This window comes from Bombina bombina, chromosome 3, assembly GCF_027579735.1.
Source record: "Bombina bombina isolate aBomBom1 chromosome 3, aBomBom1.pri, whole genome shotgun sequence".
NCBI lineage: Eukaryota > Metazoa > Chordata > Amphibia > Anura > Bombinatoridae > Bombina > Bombina bombina.
In genome coordinates, this window is record NC_069501.1 from 48,958,399 (window position 1) to 48,979,662 (window position 21,264).

The 21,264-nt window shown below is 43.2% G+C and overlaps 1 long non-coding RNA gene across 1 annotated transcript in view; it reads right to left on the reverse strand.

Moving 5' to 3' along the window:
• The window catches only part of LOC128651484 (uncharacterized), a 53,415-nt gene extending 33,152 nt beyond the window's left edge, over positions 1-20,263 (reverse strand). Inside the window, exon 1 of the long non-coding RNA XR_008401094.1 lies at positions 20,070-20,263. This is a non-coding gene — a long non-coding RNA (uncharacterized LOC128651484). The remainder of the gene's footprint in view (positions 1-20,069) is intronic.
• Between the last annotated feature and the right edge of the window lie 1,001 nt (positions 20,264-21,264).

Consider the following 21,264-nt stretch of genomic DNA (forward strand, 5'->3'; position numbering starts at 1 on the left):
TCCGCAAATCCTGCTCTCCTGCAGGGGCTGGCTTCTTCTTTGTGAAGAAAAAGGGTGGCGAGTTAAGACCATGTATCGATTATAGGGGTCTTAATCGTCTTACCATTAAGAATGCTTACAATATTCCGCTTATTACGGAACTCTTTGACCGCCTCAAGGGAGCTACGGTCTTTACTAAACTTGATTTGAGAGGAACGTACAATCTCGTTAGGATTAAGGAGGGCCACGAATGGAAAATAGCATTTAACACCAGGAGCGGGCATTATGAGTATCTTGTAATGCCCTTTGGCCTATGTAATGCTCCTGCTGTTTTCCAGGAATTTATTAATGATGTCCTACGAGATATGTTGCAACAGTGTGTTGTGGTGTACTTAGACAATATCCTCATACACTCACCCACACTTGAGGCTCATCGTTCTGATGTTACACGGGTACTTCAGAGACTACGTGAGAACGGCCTGTTTTGTAAACTCGAGAAATGTGAGTTCCATCAGACTCAAGTAACCTTCCTAGGTTATGTTATCTCCGTTGCAGGGTTCTCCATGGATCCTGACAAGTTATCTGCAGTTCTGCAGTGGCCTCGCCCAGTTGGTCTTCGGTCTATTCAACGTTTTTTGGGGTTCGCCAATTACTATAGAAAGTTTATTAAAAACTTTTCTTCCTTGGTCAAACCTATCACAGACATGACCCGTAAAGAGAATGATCCACTCCATTGGTCACCTACTGCCATTAAGGCCTTTGATAGTCTTAAGACTGCCTTTGCTGCCGCTCCAGTTCTCGCTCATCCTAACCCTGTCCTGCCTTTTGTTCTTGAGGTCGATGCGTCTGAGACTGGAGTAGGTGCCCTCTTGTCTCAACGTCCTACGCCTGACGGTTCTTTGCATCCGTGTGGTTTCTTCTTTAGGAAATTGTCTCCAGCGGAGTGCAATTATGAAATTGGCGACAGGGAATTACTGGCTATAATTTTGGCACTTAAGGAATCGAGGCATCTTCTCGAGGGTACTAGCGTGCCAGTGCTCATTCTTACTGACCACAAGAATTTAACTTATCTATCTGAAGCAAAACGTTTGTCGCCCCGACAGGCCAGATGGGCACTATTTTTGTCTCGGTTTAATTATCTGGTCTCCTACCTGCCTGGTAGTAAGAATGTTAGGGCTGATGCCCTCTCTCGACAATTTTCGCCTCTGTCTAAGGAGGAGTCTGTACCTACTCCTGTTATACCTCCTGACCATATTTTGGCTACCATACGTACTAATTTGACTTCTTCCTTGGGGAAGGAGATCCTGGCTGCACAAATCAATTCACCTCTTGAAAAACCTAGTGGTAAGTGTTTTGTTCCTGAGAATCTTCGAACTAAACTTTTGCACACTTACCACTATCCTAAAGCCGCAGGTCACCCAGGCAAGAACCAAATGATTTGGTCTGTCACTCGACAATTCTGGTGGCCAGGTCTTCGTTCTGATGTTGCTGCGTATGTTGCCTCCTGCTCAGTTTGTGCACAGAATAAGACTCCTCGACGTCTTCCTGTATGTCTTCTTCAACCTATTGCCAATGGTGAGCGTCCTTGGACACATTTTTCCATGGACTTCATTGTCGAGCTCCCTGTTTCCAATGGCAATACTGTTATCCTTATGGTGGTTGACCGTTTTTCTAAAATGTCACATTGCATTCCCTTGATGAAGCTGCCTACCGCTCAGGAGCTTGCTTCAATTTTTGCCCGGGAGGTCTTCTGTTTACATGGGTTACCCAAGGAGATAGTGTCGGACTGGGGTAGCCAGTTTGTCTCCAGATTTTGACGTTCCTTTTGTGCTCAAATGGGGATCCAGCTTTCCTTCTCCTTGGCATATCACCCTCAATCCAATGGGGCTGCGGAACGGTCTAATCAAGCTCTGGAACAGTTCCTCTGTTGCTGAAACCCATAATTCGCCATGAACTGTTACCTTGGGCAGAGTTTGCTCGTAATAGTGCTATTAATGCTTCCTCCAAGTTATCCCCGTTCATGGCGAATTATGGGTTTCAACCATCCTTGTTGCCCGATTCATTCATGTCTCAGGGTATTCCGGTTTTGGAGGAGCATCTGTTACGGTTACCCTTAGTCTCGCTGAGAGATGGACCGCTTAGTAGCCTGGATCCCTATTGCTAAAGAGGGGAGAAGCTGCTTTCCATAGTATTCTATATGAGTCTCGCAAATATAGAATAATCTCCCTTAGCTGCAGTACCGCTAGGATACCCTTCTGCCCACAAAAACGAGTCAACGCTGCGATTGAGGGTCAAACAAGAACTCAGGACTGGGATGCCCAGCCTGCTTTTTATTAAGGTTACATGCACACAGGGCACTCCCAGGGGGAGAGGGGGGGAAGCACAAAATCCCCCATCACACATTTAGATAGAGAGCACTGTCCTTTGACAGGCCACAATAGGATTACAGTACTTAAGATAACAAGTTTACAAGTTCATCTTATCAATTAGCAGTCTGGCTCCAGAGGTGATTAGACAATAGTTTCTAAAAGCTGAAAAAAAAGAGTTAACTCTTTATGAAATGATACTTGTTACGGTTTTCTTGGAGCCCTTCTTAGGCGCTGGCTTGCTGGTTCAGGCATTGCTGCTGGGAAATAAGCTCTTCACAACAAAATAACTAATGCTTCTGTAACAGTGCTCCCTTTCTGTGGAACACTCTGGCAGACACGGTCTGACCCCTTTTCGGGGCAGACTAAGGCTGTCCAGACCGCTGATTATGCGGGGCTGAGGTCGGTTTGTCTGGACAACCCGTCGGCGTTGCCATTCTGTTTCCCAGGTCTGTAAGTAATGGTGAAATTGAAGGGTTGCAACGATAAGCTCCAACGTAATAGCCTGCCGTTATCTCCAGAGACCCGGTTCAGCCACACCAACGGGTTATGGTCGGTGACCAGAGTGAACTCCTGACCATATAAATAGGGAGTCAATTTCTTTAATGCCCACACCAAAGCCAAACACTCCTTTTCGACCGCTGCATAGCTGACTTCGCGGGGCAGGAGCTTCCGGCTGATGTAGGCAACTGGATGCTCCCCTCCATCTTCGCCTACTTGGCTGAGGACGGCTCCCAGCCCGAACATGGAAGCATCTGTATGGACGATAAAACGTTTGTTAAGGGCTGGGGCCGCCAAGACAGGAGCGTTAATTAGAGCATTTTTGAGAGCCTGGAAAGCCGTTTCACAGTGGGGAGACCACAGGACCTGTCGAGGTAAGTTCTTCTTGGTCAAGTCAGTCAGGGGTTTGGCAAGTGTGCTGTAGTCTGGTACGAACCGTCTATAGTACCCTGCCGTGCCCAGGAAGGCTAGGACCTGAGTCTTAGTGATGGGGGTGGGCCAATTGGCGACAGCTTCTATTTTGGCCGGCTCTGGTCGCTGCTTTCCACACCCCACCCGGTGACCCAGGTACTGTACCTCGGCCATCCCAAAGTGGCATTTTTCTGGCTTCAGAGTCAGGCCAGCAGCCCGGATCTGATCCAGAACCATTCCCACATGAGCTAAGTGGTCCTCCCAGGACTCACTGTGGATCGCTATGTCGTCCAGGTAGGCGCAAGCAAAACTCTGGAAGCCATCCAGGAGCCTATCCACCAAGCGCTGGAATGTAGCTGGGGCATTCTTCATCCCAAACGGCATTACCCTAAACTGATATAAGCCGAATGGGGTGACGAATGCCGACTTGGGGATAGCCTCCGGGGCCAGGGGAATCTGCCAGTAACCTTTGCAGAGGTCAATAGTGGTCAGGTAATTTCCCCTGGCTATACGATCGAGTAGCTCGTCTACCCTGGGCATAGGGTAAGCGTCCGTCACGGTATTTTCATTGAGCCTCCGATAGTCTACGCAGAACCGGGTGGTCCCATCTTTCTTGGGCACCAAGACAACTGGGGAGGCCCAGGGACTATCGGAGGGCTCAATTACCCTGAGCTGGAGCATCTCATCGATCTCCTTCTTCATTCCTGTCCTAACTGCTTCGGGGATTCGGTACGGAGCCTGGCGCAAGGGAGCTTGTCCCGGAGTATCTACCTGGTGGGTGGTTAAAGTAGTGTACCCTGGCTTCGGGGAGAAGGTGAGGTGTTTAGACTGGAGGAGTTGGTTGAGCTGCTCCCTTTCAGTGGGGCTAAGTCGGTCCCCTATCTGAACCTGCGCCACTATACCTGTGGGGATGCTCTTTTCTAATAGGTCTGGAATGGGTAAACTGTCGGGGTCTTCCTGAGGGGAACAACATACGGCCGTCACGTTCTCTGGCCGCTCAAAATATTCCTTGAGCATGTTTACATGGAATGTCTTTCTAAGATTGTTGTCGTGGCAGCTAGCTATCACATAAGTGGTGTCTCCCCTTTTCTCTACGATCTGGTAGGGACCCTGCCAGGACGCCTGCAATTTGTCTGTCTTCACCGGCTTAAGTACTAACACCTTTTGTCCTATGGTGAAGATTCTCTTTCGGGCCCCCCGATCGTACCATACTTTCTGTCTTCTCTGGGCCAACTGGAGATTAGCCCGCACGGATTTGGCTAATTGCTCCATTCGGTCCCTGAGTTCCAGCACGTATGGCACAATGGGGACACCGTCAGCCTCCATCTCTCCCTCCCAGTGCTCCCGGATCAGGTTTAGGGGTCCCCGTACCTTTCTTCCGTAGAGCAACTCGAAGGGAGAGAACCCTGTCGTTTCCTGGGGCACCTCCCGATAAGCAAATAGGAGGTGCGGCAGGAAGCGTTCCCAGTCTCGGTATTCCTGAGTGAACGTCTTGAGCATTTGCTTGAGGGTCCCATTGAACCTCTCACACAGCCCGTTCGTCTGGGGGTGGTATGGGGAGCTCAGGAGGGACTTAATTTTGCAAACCTGCCAGAGTTGTTGGGTCAATTCAGCCGTAAATTGGGTGCCTCGGTCGGATAGGATTTCTTTTGGAAATCCTACCCGGGAGAACACCTGTACTAGTGCATTCGCTACCGTATCCGCTTGTATGTTGGATAGGGCGACAGCCTCTGGGTACCTGGTAGCGTAGTCCACTACGGTAAGAATGTATCGCTTACCGGAGGGACTAGGGGTAGCCAGTGGTCCCACTAGGTCAATAGCAACCCGGCTGAAGGGTTCCTCTACAATGGGCATATTTACTAGCTGGGCTTTAGGGTGATCGCCTCGCCTTCCTACTCGTTGACACACATTGCAGGTGTTACAGTAAGTTCTAACGTCAGCGTGCACCCCTGGCCAAAAGAACGTGTGAGTAATGCGGTGTAGGGTACGGGTAACGGCTAGGTGGCCTGCTAAGGGGATGTCGTGGCCTATTTTGAGGATTTCTTGACGGTATTTGTGGGGCACTACCAGCTGTCGCCTACGCTGTCCCCTTTTCTCTGTCCAGCGGTATAGTTTCCCTTTTTCCCATAAGAATGTTTCGTTATCTGCCCCGCCCCCTCCGGTCTCTGCTCGTTCCCGGTACTTTTGTAAGGTCGGGTCAGTCTTAGACTCTGCCTCGAAAGCATCTGGGGTGTCCCAGGGTATGGGGCCTAACCTGTCAGGCAAGGTCGGGGTAGGTCTTACCTGTGTCTCCCGCACTGGTGAGAGCTCTCGCTCCGTCCGGGCTTGGGCCCGTGTAGTCACTGGGTCCGCCTCGTTGTTGCATACTGGAGCATAGGCAGAAGTCATGGGGCCCAAATCGTTGCCCAGTAGTACTTCGGCAGGTAAATTATCCATTAGGCCCACGTTCACAGCCCCCTTTCCCGCTCCCCAATCAAGATGCACTTTAGCTGTTGGAATTTTGTACACATCCCCCCCCCCCCGCCACTCTAACGGCCACAGTCTGTCCGGATCGCTTGTGCTCTGGCACCAAATGACTCTGTACCAGCGTGATAGTAGCCCCTGTGTCTCGCAATCCCTCGGTAGATCGCCCCTCGAGCCATACCCTCTGCCGATGGTGCTGGCGGTTATCTGAGGCAGCATATACAGGGTCTGCCTCGTGAAGCGGCCCCACATATCCCTCCATAGGGGCCTCTTGGTTAACACAGAGGGCCCGGGCCGGACGATAGGACCCAGAGGGGTAATTGTAATTCCTGGGTGTCTGGTGCGTATTAAGGGGGCAGCTAGCCATGAAATGCCCTGGTTGCTTGCATCGGTGGCAAGTCGGTCTGGGACGCTCAGAGCTGTTATTGGGTGGTCCTGAGTGTCGGACGGGCCTTGTGGGCACCGGGGCTCGGAATTCAGTACGAGGGGGTGCACGGTAAACCTCTCTGGGTTCGACCCGTGCTGGAGCTCGGTAGTTCATGGGTTCGTGAAGACGGGAGTCATAATGTTCATCGGCCAATTTGGCTGCTTCTTCTAAGGTAGAAGGCCGCCTGTCTCGCAGCCATTCCTTCCCTTGCTGTTCCATGCCATTATAAAAATGTTCTAAGAGAAACAATTGTAAAATTTCCTCCCCAGTCACCGCTTTACTTCCGCTCAGCCAGTGATTTGCCGCTCTCCGCATTCGGTGCGCCCATTCCATATGGGTATCGTTAGGCTTCTTTTCCGTGCCCCGAAACTGTCGGCGATACGTGTCCGGAGTTACAGCGTACCGTCGCAACAGTGTCTCCTTAACTAGCTCATACTGTGTCACTTCCTCAGCACCCAGAGTACGAAAGGCTTCCAGGGCTCGCCCGGATAGTTTCCCAGACAATATCGTGGGCCACTCTCTGTTGGGAATCTGGTGCAGGGCACATTGCCTTTCGAAGTCCGCCAAATATTCATCAATCCCTGTCTCGCTCTCTAGGAAGGGTCGAAATGCCGCATAGGGTATCTTGGGCCTCCCAGCATTTTCGACAGGGATGATTACCTGCGGGGCTTCAGCATTGCGGTGTGCATTCGCTAGGTTGAGTTCGTGGGCTCGAGTCTCTCGTATATCCTCGTCCGCCTCTGCCATCAACTGCTGTACCAATTCCATGGAGGGGTTCGGCCCGTATAATGAGAGCCTTTCCCGAACAATCCTGGTTTTTTCGTCACTAATCGTGGTCGGTGTTTCCGCCATTGTGAAGCTCTGATCCAGTTCGGTCAATTCTGCGATCAGCTCTCTCCTCGGCCGGTTGCTGGCGTACCCCCCTCTGCTTTCAAGTAAATCCTTTTGGGTTGTACGCTTCAATTTTTCGTAAGCGCTCTCCATCCGTTCTGTACCTCTCCTAGGAAATCCAGGAAAATCCCGCCGCTGCCGCCAAATGTTACGGTTACCCTTAGTCTCGCTGAGAGATGGACCGCTTAGTAGCCTGGATCCCTATTGCTAAAGAGGGGAGAAGCTGCTTTCCATAGTATTCTATATGAGTCTCGCAAATATAGAATAATCTCCCTTAGCTGCAGTACCGCTAGGATACCCTTCTGCCCACAAAAACGAGTCAACGCTGCGATTGAGGGTCAAACAAGAACTCAGGACTGGGATGCCCAGCCTGCTTTTTATTAAGGTTACATGCACACAGGGCACTCCCAGGGGGAGAGGGGGGGAAGCACAAAATCCCCCATCACACATTTAGATAGAGAGCACTGTCCTTTGACAGGCCACAATAGGATTACAGTACTTAAGATAACAAGTTTACAAGTTCATCTTATCAATTAGCAGTCTGGCTCCAGAGGTGATTAGACAATAGTTTCTAAAAGCTGAAAAAAAAGAGTTAACTCTTTATGAAATGATACTTGTTACGGTTTTCTTGGAGCCCTTCTTAGGCGCTGGCTTGCTGGTTCAGGCATTGCTGCTGGGAAATAAGCTCTTCACAACAAAATAACTAATGCTTCTGTAACAGCATCTCCGGCAACTCCGTTCCACGTGGGTGCAGATTAAGGATTGCCTTCATTGTTCTATGCAGTGCCAAAAGTTCCAGGCTGATCGTAGGCGTCTCCCCGCACCTTCCTACCAGGTTGGTGAGAGAGTTTGGCTGTCCTCCCGCAACTTGAACCTTTGTGTGCCTTCCAATAAATTGGCTCCCCGTTATGTTGGTCCTTTTAGAATACTCCGACGGGTTAATCCTGTGGCTTATGCTCTTGACCTTTCTCCTGCTATGCGCATCTTCAATGTTTTTCATGTCTCCCTCTTGAAACCATTGGTTTGTAATCGGTTTACCACTGTGTTGCCTCGTCCCCATCCTATCCTTGTTGACAACCATGAGGAGTCAGCAGCATTATTGACTCTCGTATGTCCAGGGGCCGTGTACAGTATTTGGTTCACTGGAGGGGCTACGGTCCGGAGGAGCGTTCTTGGGTTCCCTCCTCTGATGTTCATGCTCCTGCCCTCCTCCGTGCCTTCCATGCCCGTTTCCGCAATAAGCCTTTTGTCCTTCCGCGGGGGAGGGGTCATTGAGGGGAGGGTACTGTCAGGGTTTTTTCCCTGTTGTGTTTGCCATGTGCTGCTGGCAGCCATTTTACTCACCTCTCTTCCTGTCTTGGTGCATTGTGGGGGATGCTGCTAATTGCCTACACTTCATTTTATGGCCAGCCTGTTGTGCATCATCCATGTGAGACAGGATGCGGTCTCAGAATTGTGATGTCATCACTTATAATTTAAAGGGACTCTGTTCAGTATGCTTTGCCCTTGCGTTGTCTCAGACCTGTTTGTGAGAGCTCCTGTGTTTTACCTGGCTGCCTGACGTCCTTCCTGGTTCCTGATCCCTGGCTTGTTCCTGACTCTGCTGTTTTCCTTGTTCCTGATTCCGGCTCGTCTGACTATTCGCTTTGGCTCCTGACTCGGCTCGTCTGACTACCAGCTCTGGTTTTGACTCCTGGCTTGTTATTTGACTTGTGGACTTTTTATTATTTTTTGCTATTAATAAAGGTGTGATTATTTTTGCACTTCTCGTCTCAGTCTCAGTCTGATTCCTGGCACCCTGACAATAGGAAATATACTTCTATATTCACTTAGCAAAATGTCTCTAACTGTAGACCTTGTCTTAGAGTTATAAATAATGTCATGGATACCAGACTGCCAAGACTACCCCCTACTTACTGGCAAATACATTATTATATTGGATTTGGCCTTTTCATGGCTCACACGCTCTCCAAAGCTCTTCCTATTGCCTGTTTTGTTGTTTGTACCTCCTCACAAAAGAGCTGATCCCTGACCGGGAAAACCCTTCTCGGCTGGTCGGGCTACTGGAACTGCCGGTCGGCCGCATCACCCAGGACACCTGCTAACATTTACCCCAGGTCACTCCATCGGGCCTTTGCCCCAAAGCTCCGCTCTTTTGGGTATTGGTAGCCCCTAGGGAGGACCAGAGGTGGGGTGATTGCCGGAAGGGAGCTCACTTGGGAACTGGGGGTTTTGGACACCCCCACCTCCGTATCTTTCCCAGGCTGTAACTCAGGTCCCCAGGGACGGATCATGCTGCTTTTTGGACTGTGGCATCTGGGGACTGAGAACTTTCCAATGACAAGGTAAGTATTTTTTCAAAAACGCTGCAATGTAAAGCTTCATGAATGAAAGGGCCCCTGTTTTTAATAGTATTTATAAAAAACAAGCTCTTATTCATTCAACTTTACATTCACTTTAAAGTTAAAAACACTTCAATACTGGTTGCATTAGTAGGATAAGTAAAGTGCGAAACTTACAATCGATAACAGTATACTAGAAAATAGCAGCAACTCTAGACCATAGATATATAAACTAAAGTAAAGGCTAAATCATAGCATTATTTTGCTGTAAAAAATAACCAGTTTATTAAGCCAGATAACAGAAATTTTCAGCGTCAAGTGTATTAATACTCAAAAACTACCGGTTATATTGGCACTTAAATAATAACGACTGAAGAGCACTGTAATTAATTATGTCTCTTCAAGCTTATAATTAATTAAGACAAGAGTAAGTGTGGTTAAAATTGTTATAAGGCATAAGGTGTAATGTTAATATGTATCCACTATGCTAAGATGTGCCCTTAAGCATCCTAGAGTATAGCTTTGTAGCATGTATTTGTACCGGTAGAATTACCGCCATACCTATCCACCATCCTGGCTTTCCGCCAGGAATGTGGTGGCATGAATAATTATGTAAGTATCAAATAATTATAGATAAATTCTATTAAGCAACTAGTAGAGCTGATTAAAATCACGGAGATGGCCCCTGACGCGGTCGTGTTTCACTTACGCTTCACCCATCTGAGGAAGTTTTTGTATCTTTTACTGCTGTTAGTTTTAACAAGTAGCAACATTAAAACTTACATTTTATGTTTCAATTTGTATCATAGCGCTGCGGAAGCTGTTGGCGCTCTACAAATACCTGATAATAATAATAATCATTCATTTGAACTTAACCTTTTCTTTGTGCCTAAAGGCATCCTTTCTCATCTATTTTTATGGGTTATTTTGTGGAATAGAAGTAGTACCTGCTTCTTGGTAAAATTATATGTGATGTACGGATCTGCAATATATCACATAGATGAATAAGCTAAATCCAAATGATTTTGATACAGAAGTACGAGTTTGCAAAGGAGAACTGGAGGAGAGCTTGTATTGCTATGCTTATGGGACACACACTACACTTATGGAAAGGCTCAGAATACTTAGAATTCTTACATTTGAACAGAAAAGGATATGATTACCCTCAACAAGCTATTATATAGAATGTCTATATTGTAGAACTTTTGAATAACCATGCTTTAAAATGATACTAAAAGAACATTTTGTCTGAGCACCATCCTGGCCGCATCCTGAGAGCATCTTCTGACAAAGCACCAGAAGGATTAAGATTATAAGAGTTTGTTAAACAAAGAGATTTGGGTCCCCACAATAGAACTGTTTTTATCTGTATTAGTGTAGAGCAGTGTTTATTTCGTCGACTAAAATCGGATAAAACTAAAATGTCATTTTAGTCAAAAGACTATGGGCTCTATTTAACAAGCTCTGAATGGAGCTTGATGGCCCGTGTTTCTGGCGAGTCTTCAGACTCGCCAGAAACAGCAGTTATGAAGCAGCGGTCACAAAGACTGCTGCTCCATTACCTGTCCGCCTGCTCTGAGCAGGCGGACAGACATCACCGGAAATCAACCCGATCAAGTACAATTGGGTTGATTGACACCCCCTGCTGGCGGCCCATTGGCCAAGAGTCTGCAGGGGGCGGCGTTGCACCAGCAGCTCTTGTGAGCTGCTGGTGCAATGCTGAATACGGCGAGCGTATTGCTCGCCGTATTCAGCGAGGTCTGGCGGACCTGATCCACAGTGTCAGATCAGGTCCACCAGACCTTGATAAATATGGGCCTATGCCTAAAACTAAATCAAAATTTGCTATCAAAATTAACACTTTATGCAAGGTGTTATAATCAATCCATATCTAATTACTACTCTTCTTGTTTATTTATGAAACTTGGTTTTATTTCATTTTAAGATAAAAAAGACATGTTTTATACCTCAACAGTTAAATCTGTGTTGCATGTTCAACCTTAATACCATAACTAAAAACAGGTTAATAAACCTTTACTCCAGGAGTATGTAATGAGTTTGGAAGTTCTAGAACAGTGCTAATTTCGTTGCCAAAATGTTTTCGAATCTGTGAACAATTAATTGATTCCCTATAGAAATAATAACCCACGAGTATGGGTTTACGTTATGCTGTGCCTGTGCTAGCTGCAGAAACTTTTTGTTGTGTTACTTTTGTTTTAACTACTAACAGAGAACTGATAACGTTTTTATATTTAGTAATATGTGCAATGGCGTTACAGCCAATTACAGTTTGTTTTTTTATATTTTAAAGTTGCACTTCTGTTTGTTTATGAAACTTGGTTTTATTTCATTTTAATTTTATTAAAGTGAAGGTCAATTTTCATCAATGAGTGCCCGGTTTTTAAAAATACTTTTAAAAACAGGGGCACTTTCATTGATGAAAATTAACATTGCACTGGATTTGAAGAAATATTTACCTTTTACTCCTGCAATGCCGGATCGCCGATCTCAGCCTCAGTTCCTCTGTACTGACGTCAGAAATGACGAAAAAAGTCTTCCTCCAATCATGGCTTGCACCCCAGAGCGTCCAGCTCGTGATGCCTGGCTGTGATTGGAGGAAGACAGTTTCGTCATTGCTGTGGTCTACAGCAGGAAGAAGAAGGAGGGGGATCGTCGATCCGGCATTGCACGAGTAAAAGGTAAGTATTTCTTCAAATCCAGTGCAATGTTAATTTTCATCAATGAAAGTGCCCCTGTTTTTAAAAGTATTTTTAAAAACCGGGCACTCATTGATGAAAATTGACCTTCACTTTAAAGACGTTACATATCACAAAGGCTAAATCTGTGCCTGTATTGCATGTTTAAACCTTAATGCCATAAATAATAACAGGTTATTAGATATTTACTCCTGGAGTATATAATGAGTTTGGAAATTATAGAGAAATGCTTAAATAATGCATTAAACTTTTACTAAACCCCTTAGATTTTAGTTGACTAAAATCTACTCGAGATTAAGCCGACTAAAACTAAAACAATTCAAATGACTAAAATACGACTAAAACTAAGACTAAATCGAAAATTGCTGTCAAAATTAACACTGGTTGTAGAGTATGATAGTTTTAAGAGCTAGGTGGTTCATATTAATAAAGGCAGATATGTTTGCAGGAGCTATAACAGTTAATGTGCATATACACTGATTAGAGAAGTTTACTAGAGCAATAGCCAAATGATGATTTAGATCTATGGTGACATATTGTGCAAATATAACATTTGAGCATGGAGAAGATGAACAACTTAAATATAAAGTATGGGCAACCTAATCATATCAGAAAGAGTTACTATAGGTAATACTAGTAGCACCTCTCTAGCATATGCAAGAAAATAACGCACGAGAGAGTAAGAAACTTATTATTTATGTTTACAGTACTTAAGTAATTCCAGATAAACTCTACAGCTAGACACAACAATAATTAGCCTTCTATACCCAGAGACAAATCAATATAGCACTTTGTTAATAAGACATCTGTAAAGCTAGAGTCAGTAAATATTCAACCTGATGAGCAATATTTTCATGTAAACTGCAAGTAATCTGAGTCTACTATAGGATAAGATAGTATAGTAAAACTATTAATAGATAAGATGGGAATACAATATTATCTAGATGAGCAAGGGGAAATAAACTCTAAAGCTAAACATAAGTATATTGGACTTTATATAGCAAGAAACGAACCACTAAAGCAAACAGTCTGATATTAAGACTTCTGACTTGTCAGGGAGTATAGTCTAGCAAGGGTAGTGGCCATAAATCCTTATCCAATTTCCTGTCTGGTAGAAAATACAGTCTGATTATCTGCAATGAAGAAGTCCCAGAACACGTCCTCTGAAATATATAGTTTCAAACAGAAGGAGTTTAACTGTGTGAGGACGGAAGTCTAAGCGCAGTGACAACATTGTTTTCATGGTGTCCTCGATATGGTCCATGCTAAGTTTGCAGGTAGAGTGATGTGAGAGGAAGATCTCACAGATGTATTGAGATAAAAAGAGACAATCCATGTGATATACAGTGTACTTGCTGTTAGCTGTACTGTCCCGGTGGTGGATCGTGTAACACTGTGTCTTCCTCACTGCATGATAGGCCTGAGTCACCACTGGAACAAAGCTCTGTGTCCCAAGATCTAAGACTCTCATGAGATGTTTGCTGCTCTCGCTCCTCTGCTTCCTGGGAGAAGCCTGGGGAAGGTTTTTCAAAAGTTGCATTAAAGGGACAGTACACTGTAAAATTGTTTTAATATGAATGTATTTTAAATGACTTGTTCTACCAGCTGCAGAGTATAACATTTATGAGAAATTGCATTTTCAGGTTTATTTGTGTATATTAATTAGCTGGTTTTGTGTTTTTAAACCACAGCCTATTACAATGGGTTGAGCTTCAGGTAATATCAGATGTCATTATGTTATCACTTTGTGTACACACACTGGCTTCCTTATGTTATATTTGTCTGGAACACCAAAGCTCAATACATAGAGAGAACAATGGAAAATGATCATGTTATTACTTAACTATCCTGCACCCCACTGGGATTGTCGTTTCTTCTGCTGGCTGTGTTCACTGTGTTAGGTTATTCAATAGCTGAGACTCCGGCATCAACACTTTCAGTAAAGATTGTGATACCACAAGCTAAATCAGCTATTTCAAAGGCCAAAATAGAGGTACAGGAGTTACTTGTAAACAATTTAATACACTCTAGCAGGTAAACTGGATCATTGGGAACAATTTAAATGGGATAAACTTTTTTGGGTGAACTGTCCCTTTAACAGGCTTTCCAGATTTAAGAAATGTTCATCTAGATGCCTGATAAACGGCTGTTCACAAGCTGAGAAACGCATGGCATGTAAAGGGGATCATATATATGGCCCTGATCACTTGATGCCTATGTTTTTAATTTGTTTTTAAATAAATAAGTTATAACTTAGCACATAGTGATAGCACATTTGTTCTCCTTGGTTAGACACAGTACGTGCTTTAGATACCGTCTAAAGATCCGGTCTGTTCCTGACACCAGTTGTGGGTGAGGTGATACACCCTGAGATATCAGGCTGTTACTACTAACACATCAGGGTGCTCTTGTTAAATGTGAGTACTCATTTTGCTTATCTTATCCATTGGATGATCTACACATGAGACGCCCCTCTATCTGATTTTTTCCAGAACTGTTATACTGACCCTGGGAGGAGAAGAACAGCAGTGACATCCTTTATTCCCATTGGAAGATTCTCTGGGACTTTGCTCTAGTGCACAGCACAAGCCTGTTTTGTGATTCACTTTTTTATAATTGTATTGGCTTATACCTACTTATGGTTTATAATCTACTATAGCTATTGTGTTTCTAGAGCGCCCCCTCATTTCCCTCGTGGGTTACTTCTTCTTTTAATGTTCATGTAAAATGGGAAGGATGTTCTGTTTCCATGCGGTCTTCGCCATAATCTCCTCCAGGTAGATTAGGAAAAACTTGAATTTGGAAGTAGCTACAACATAGTAAAAAAGATTGTGCGGTGTAGCTTAGCAGAATACAGCACATATATACATCTAGTGTTTACCGAGGGGGAGTTGGAGGCCTCCCTGCACGTGGGTTTCCGTAGGCCTCAGCGCTCCGGATCGGTTAGCCCGTGTAGAATTCGGCCCAATCTAGATTCAGAATATTTCAGGTTTGAAACATCCTGAGAGACAGAGTAGATGGCTTCATAAATTGTAGATAAATTGGCAAATTATCAGCAATCAACACAGAGCAACCAATGTTGCTACCCCTCAAGGTGCTGCCCAGAGACACACCCCGCTTGTGCCATTTTTAATGATTTATTCTAAATTTAAATGCACTGATGCACATCATTTCAGCTTTATTAGCTTATCCCAGGCAGGGGGGTTCATTTACTAGTGGTCCATGTACACTGTACAGGCACAAATATCATAGTTTATTACTATCTCTGAATAAGGTTGTGATTTTTTTTTTCTTTTTACATTTTCAGTTCAGCCTAATATGATTAACAACCAGACTCTGTAATTAGGTTGTTCTTAATTATCTTCTAATTTAGGAAGCAGGTCTGTAATATCCCCCCCCCCCCCTGTTGTAGATGGTAGAACCTAGCTGCTACTAGGACAGACTGTACCACCGTACACTATACAGAGCATCTCCTGTGGTTTACTGTAGTTACGCTTTCTTTAGAGACTGCTTCTAACAAGGAGGTCAATAATGAGAGATAATATGTGCTCGTCTCAGCAGATGATTTATGTTGATTTCCAGCTTAGATAAGTGAATGTGGTTTGAAGGTCAGTGCATTAATCTGCGCATATAACTTTAGTACAGCACGGCTATATAAGGATAGAACTGGATGTGCTGATGTAGCATTTACCTAAGAGACACCACCCAGAAGTGTGCGCTTATGGATCCTTGTGTCTGTATGCCCTAAAATGAGAATTCACTAATTACCCAGAATTGTCCATGAATTAAATCTATAAATGAAAAAATGACATACATTTAAAATTGGAATTATTAGAATAATAAAATATGTATTTGTTTATCAGAAGCCTGTAAAATATGTACAAACAATGCTTATTAACCTTTTACCGATGTTAGGACATTCCATGGCGTCTTAACTGAGGTGTGCTTTAGCGCTATTAGGACGGCATGGGACGTTCTAGCCGTTTGGCTGTACTGAAGTATCTAGCATCATAGGGACGCCCCCCTGACCCAATCCCATCATTGAAATCTTGCGATCACATGCACAATTGCGAGATTTCAATTTGTTTACAAAATCTGGTCACAAAAGGGTTAATGAACTGGTACAGAAATATATACTAAGGATCTGTGTATGTCAAACGTATAGGACTGTGAAACCCTTAAGAGAATAAACCGGACATAAAGACAGTCCAGAGAGAAAATGAAGATCCGGAAAAACAGCCGCTCTCCCAATAAAAGTGTTTGAACAGTAAGCCTGTGGAGACAGAAAGGAGGCGCCTCATAGAACAGAAACGTCTAGCAAAAGACACAAACAGGACGAACGATTGCCAACTCACATAAATGAAGGCACCCACAGTGCCGTAAACAGCAAGCCGGGACCTCTTAGTCCCCTGACAGACTCGCAGTGGCACGATACTGAGAGGGAAATAGTGAATTATAAATTTCAGAACACTATGTAACTCCTAGAATACTGTGCATTAGGCTTTCCAACGTACTAATTAATGTCGTAGTAAATGGATGAGATATGGTATTTTAAGGAATTTGATTTTTTTATTTTACTATCTACGTATAATTGGTCGTGTAGATATACTGGGTAAAAGAAAAAATTGTTACCTAAACAGTGCGGATTTGATTTAAATCGCTATTTAAATCACTAGTAAGTAAGACCAATTTAAATCAATTTAAATCATGATTTTCAATTTTAGATTAATACATTTTCAGATTATTTTTCCAGTTACCTCAGTTCATTACTAATTTGGTTATATATCATTAGATATGCATAATCCAAAAACACATTTTCAGCAGGAGTGCAAAAAGCGGGTTAAAACAAAAAGTTTTATTATGTGTAATCACACAGTTAAAACATGGGGGTACCATCCAAAAATAGAACAAAATATAACATCAAAATATGCATGAGAACAAAAAGCTAACATGTTTCGGCTTGCAGCCGTAATCATAGCTAGAGAGTACACCTGTTTTAGACTTTAAGTACCCTGATTTAAATTCTCATTGGTTAAAAACAGTCATGCTCAGTTAATCTTATTACCCTATCACATTAGTGAATTCAATCTTGAATTTGGGAATAACTAAATTATTTTGCCTCAGAGGAAGGTCTATGGGCGATAGCTAAAAGGGGTCATTTATATAATAAGACTATTATTGTGGAATATATATGTTGTTAGATTTGAGACTGAAATCTCACTTTTTTCTATTAGATATGCATAGATATATCGTTGACATTAATTAATTAAATTGTTGGGAGGTGAACTACCTCCAGTTTAGGGCCAGGTTACAAGTGGAGCGTGCGATAAATAACCAGCCATTACAAGTGCTTTGTTAATTTTATAAATGTACCCCAAATGCCCATAAAATCAAGTGTTAGTTTCCTTTTTTTTTTTTTTTAAATGTAGCTTTTTTTAAAAAAAAGAAAACCGCACTTAGCAGCTTTTGGGGGCTAAAATCTGCAGTTGTGGGGTGTTAGAAAAAAAACAGCGGCACTAAAAAGTACCTTTACATTGCGGTCTATAGGAACTGTGTGTTCCCAGTAAATATATATTTATATGCTTATATACATATTTAGTTATGTGTTAATATACACAAATATACAGTATATGCATACAGTCCTATACATATATATTTACAATATGCTGCCATCTCTGCACGACTTACCCCCTTTACTGTGATTTGAGTCTGTGCCATGTATGACGACATTAGAACAAGGCTCCCATTGGAGCCTATGAAAGCGCGCTCTTGTGAGCGATATTTAGCGCTCCACTTGTAATCTGGCCCTTAATAGGTTAATCATTCATATTTGATCAACTTACCATAATAATAATAATTTAAATAGTTTTATTTAACTAAAACAATAACATTATATTTCATTTTAATGCTTGCCCCTCCCTCCTTACACTTAGGTCCTTGTGCAGATCTATTCCACAACAAACAATCTTCTATTCAGTGAGCTTCTTGAAACTTAGTACGGGTTGATTCTGTGTACGTAGATTTTCAGGGGAGCAATGCCATTAACCCATTCACTACCACAAATTTCAGAGTAGAACTTACCCAAAATACCAGTGAATTTTTAGCATTTTTGCTATCACTCCATTTAAACAGAAATAGAGCCTTGTTTTTTTTTATTTACCTGTAATAATTATATATTTTTTTAAGTAGACAACCCAAGGTATTGATCTAGGCCCATTTTGGTACATTTCATTGCCAAATGCGATCATATAAAAAAAAAGTCATTACATTTTTTACAAACTTTGGATTTCTCACTGAAATTATTTGCATACTGCTTGTGCAATCATGGCACAAATGGTTGTAAAAGCTTCTCTGGGATCACCTTTGTTCACAAATAGCAGAAATACATTCGGCTAGATTACAAGTTTTGTCGGTAAAAACTTGCGTTGCTAACCAGCCTTTTTTTTCCAGCACTCACTTTAAACAACACTGGTATTACAAGTTTTCTGAATGGCTGCGTTAGCCTCAGAAAAGTGAGCGTTGAGCAAAATTTAGCTCCACTTCTCACTGTAATACCAGCGTTGCTTATGGTAGCGGTAAGCTGGCAAAATGTGCTGGTGCACAATTTCCCAATAGGAAACAATGGGGCTGAGACGGCTGAAAAAAAAAACCTAACACCTGCAAAAAAGCAGCGTTCAGCTCTTAACGCAGCCCCATTGTTTCCTAACACCCTAACATGAACCCCGAGTCTAAACACCCCTAACCTTACACTTATTAACCCCTAATCTGCCGCCCCCGACATCGTCGTCACCTGCATTATACTATTAACCCCTAATCTGCTGCTCCGGACACCGCCGCCACCTACATTATCCCTATGAACCCCTAATCTGCTGCCCCTAACATCGCCAACACCTATATTATATTTATTAAACCCTAATCTGCCGCCCCCAACGTCGCCGCCACCTACCTACACTTATTAACCCCTAATCTGCCGACCGGACATCGCCGTCACTATAATAAATGTATTAACCCCTAAACTGCTGCACTCCCGCCTCGCAAACACTATAATAAATTTTATTAACCCCTAATCTGCCGTCCCTAACATTGCTGCCACCTACCTACAATTATTAACCCCTAATCTGCCTCCCCCAACGTCGCAGCCACCTACCTACACTTATTAACCCCTAATCTGCCGCCCCCAACGTCACCACCACTATATTAAATGTATTAACCCCTAAACCTAAGTCTAACCCTAACCCTAACACCCCCCTAACTTAAATCTATTTTAATAAATCTAAATAAAATTACTATAATTAAATAAATTATTCCTATTTAAAACTAAATACTTACCTATAAAATAAACCATAAGATAGCTACAATATAACTAATAGTTACATTGTAGCTATTTTAGGATTTATATTTATTTTACAGTCAATTTTGTATTTATTTTAACTAGGTACAATAGTTATTAAATAGTTAATAACGATTTAATAGCTACCTAGTTAAAATAATAACAAAATTACCTGTAAAATAAATCCTAACCTAAGTTACAAATACACCTAACACTACACTATCAATAAATTAATTAAATAAATTAACTACAATTATCTAAAATAAAATACAATTAAATAAACTAAACTATATTACCAAAAAAACAAACACTAAATTACAAAAAATTAAAAAAAATGACAAGAAGTTTAATCTAATTACACCTAATCTAATCCCCCTAATAAAATAAAAAAGCCCCCCCAAAATAATAAAATTCCCTATCCTAAACTAGATTACAAAGTAATCAGCTCTTTTAACAGCCCTTAAATGGGCTTTTTGCGGGGCATTGCCCCAAAGTAATCAGCTCTTTTACCACCTGTAAAAAAAAGAAATACAATACCCCCACCCCAACATTACAACCCACCACCCACACACCCCTACTCTAAAACCCACCCGATCCCCCCTTAAAAAAAACCTAACACTACCCCATTGAAGATCACCCTACCTTGAGCCGTGTTCACCCAGCCGGACACCAATGGGACAGAAGAGGACATCCGGACCGGCAGAAGTCTTCATCCTATCCGGGCAGAAGAGGACATCCGGACCGGCAGACATCTTCATCTAGGCGGCATCTTCTATCTTCATCCTTCCGGAGCGGAACCATCTTCTATCCAGGCAACTCGGAGCCATCCTCTTCAATCGAAGTCCTAACGAAGATTAAGATAAAGGTTCCTTTAAATGACGTCATCCAAGATGGCGTCCCTCGAATTCCGATTGGCTGATAGGATTCTATCAGCCAATCGGAATTAAGGTAGGAAAAATCTGATTGGTTGATTCAATTAGCCAATCGAATTGAAGTTCAATCCGATTGGCTGATTGGATCAGCCAATAGAATTGACCTCGCATTCTATTGGCTGACATTGATTATGCTATTTTATTGTATTTAGTGGTCCTTTAAAGTTTGTGGGTGGCATTATGTTTTCATGGATGACTAGCAGCTAAATATATGTCTCAAGTCTATGACATTAATTCTGAATGACTGAATTAGTGTTATAGACTTGGTTAGAGCAAGGACAGAGAGACAGGTCACGTGTATGTGCAGGGAGACAAAAAGAGAGTCAGGACAGAGATAGTGCTGTATACAGAGGATGGAGAGTAGCAGAGATAGAGGAGGGAGAGAGCTGTAGACAAACAGAGGAGGGAGTGCAGCAGAGACAGAGAGAGAGGAAGGAGAGAGCAGCAAAGACAGACAGAAGAGAGAGAGCAGCAGAGACAGGCAGAGGAGGGAGAGAGTGGCACAGAGACAAACAGAGGAGAGAGAGCAGCAGAGACAGAGGGGAGAGCAGCACTGAGACATACAGAAGAGAGCGAGAGAGAGTAGATGTGACAAACAGAAGAGAGCAGCAGACAAACAGAAGAGAGAGAGTAGCAGCAGAGACAAACAGAAGAGAGAGAGTAGCAGCAGAGACAAACATAAGAGAGAGAGTAGCAGAGACAAACATAAGAGAGAGAGTAGCAGCAGAGAAAAACATAAGAGAGAGAGTAGCAGAGACAAACAGAAGAGAGAGAGTAGCAGCAGAGACAAACATAAGAGAGAGAGTAGCAGAGACAAACAGAAGAGAGAGAGAGCAGCAGAGACAAACAGAAGAGAGAGAGTAGCAGCAGAGACAAACAGAAGAGAGAGAGTAGCAGCAGAGACA